Raw genomic sequence first — 2500 nt, 5'->3', positions numbered from 1 at the left:
ATCGTTATAGGGGTTTAGGGAGCATGCTGCTTGGCATAAAGAGCATGGAAATTGCCTTATCCTATTTTGCCTCTATCTTTTGGAACGTTTCTCGGGATATGCAAGTAACAGGCCAGAAATGAAAGGAATCATGCAAACAGGTTCTCTCTCCCTTGGTCGGAAGTCCGCTTTGTTTCATTATATAAGGCTCTAACTGCAGTCTACGCCAGTTGTTAATGTTATAGCTGAGACAACGCTGCAAAAAGGTTGGCATAGCATCAAAGAAGGTGTTAGTTGTGTAAGTGAACACGATCAAGTAGTATCTGCAGAAACCTCCACGGTTGCGATCTATGATTATTCCAGAACGCTCTATTTGCAAACGTCAGCCAGCTCCCAAGATATCTGTTTACAAATATATTTTTTTGTCATTCCAATATGCTAAACGCTGGAAGAAAAAGAAACCTCTGATTAATCAAACAATGGGGTTTAAATTAGGTTAAAATTTTTAAGTGAATGGCAAAACAAATTTAAGTAAAGTTCGTTTTGTCTGTATATGGGGCTTGGTTTTAACACATTTTGGCTACATTTTTAGTACAGATCTGATTGCGGAAGCTCTTTAACACGTTAACATTCCGTGACTTGCGTCAAACGACCAAATTTGATATTGCGTGATCACGTTGACGATAGAAATTTGCGATGTAAATAGAAACATTTCATATCCAGAGTTCAAAAAATTATATCACAAATAAACAGCAGTGTTTTATCAAGTTTAAGCTGAAGATGGGACGTGCTTGATTAATCAAACAATGGGGTTTAAATTAGGTTAAAATTTGTGACCTCCTTTTTTTTTAAGTGAATGGCAAAACAAATTTAAGTAAAGTTCGTTTTGTCTGTATATGGGGCTTGGTTTTAACACATTTTGGCTACATTTTTAGTACAGATCTGATTGCGTGAGCTCTTTAACACGTTAACATTCCGTGACTTGCGTCAAGCGACCAAATTTGATATTGCGTGATCACGTTGACGATAGAAATTTGCAATGTAAATAGAAACATTTCATATCCAGAGTTCAAAAAATTTTATCAAAAATAAACAGCAGTGTTTTATCAAGTTTAAGCTGAAGATGCGAGGTGCTTGATTAACGCCATTGAAGCATGCCAAAGCACGCAGTGGGTCAGCCAATGAAGCAGTGATAGGCTTAGCCAGCGGGCCCTCCGAGGGACTGGGGTTGGGGGTCCCACCGCAGAGAGAGACTGCCTGCTCGCAGGCTAGGATAGTCTGGATCCGGCGGCATTGACGGTGTCGATGTGGAAGCTCCGTAGCTAATTGATTTACGCCAAATGATGGGCTTGTATGATATTGTACTTCAATGTTGGAATTTTCTAAGTATGAATGGGAAGTGAAGTGAAGAACTTAATTTAGAAACGATTCAACATTCCATATATAGAGATTACTTCATGGAAAGCGCGCGCGTACGGGATTTTCACACGAGTTGGTGAAGTATCTGAAATCGAACGAGTGAGCGCAGCGAACGAGTGAGATTTCTGATACTTCACCAACGAGTGTGAAAATCCCGTACAAAGCGCTTTCCATGCTGTAATTTGTTTATTTTATACATACTGAGATTTTTTTATTTATCCACCTTTAATTGGTTCTCTAAAATAATTACAAAACTCCAGTATTAAGTTCTTTTCGAAAAATTACTAAAATCGACATGTGAAAATATTACCAATCAAAAATCATAACTGGTGCAAAGGATAGCAAACATTTCAATTCTTAATAAAATATGGAACTGCTCGTTTGAAAATGTCCAAAATTATGGGCGGCCGTCACCGCCAAAAATACGAAGTATGTCAAAGGAATATAGCAATGTCAATTGGTTCATTGGCGCAGTGCAGAAGAGACTAAATGAGTTAGAAATGATGCAGCCTAAATACAAGTACTCGTGTTGCCTTTTGTCAAATGGTTCACTCAAAAAGTAAACGAACTAGCAAGATATTAAATTGTCTAGTCATTTCTGTTAAAACGGAAGAGACTAACTAAAACCGTTCTAGGGAAATAAAGATCGGTTCATCTTCCAAACACGAACTGGTATAGTGCGTCACCAAACGGTCCGGTGTGATGTTAATAAATGGCTTACCTTAACTTGACGTGGCTCAGTCCATCGATGTTCAGTGTAATATGAATCGCTTTAACGAAAGGTCAATTGATTTAGTGTAATTACAAATGCTTTATCGAAACAACAAATGACTCATATGGTATGTATATAAATCCACCTAACATGAAGTGGTTTATGCAAAGGACAAATGGTTTACCTTGATGTGAAATGAATTAAAGAAAAAAAAACACAAGTGGTTCAAAGTATCGGCAAATGATTCAATGTAATCTGAAACGGTTTAACAAACGGACGATTGATTTAGCGTAATCACAAATGGCCCAGCAAAACAACAAATGGTCTGAAAAGAACTGAAATGCTACAGTCCACTAAGAAACGAATCGACCTAATATGAAATGGTTTTCC

The sequence above is a fragment of the Montipora foliosa genome, chromosome 1 (assembly GCF_036669935.1).
Source record: "Montipora foliosa isolate CH-2021 chromosome 1, ASM3666993v2, whole genome shotgun sequence".
Lineage (NCBI taxonomy): Eukaryota > Metazoa > Cnidaria > Anthozoa > Scleractinia > Acroporidae > Montipora > Montipora foliosa.
This window is presented reverse-complemented; position numbering follows the sequence as displayed.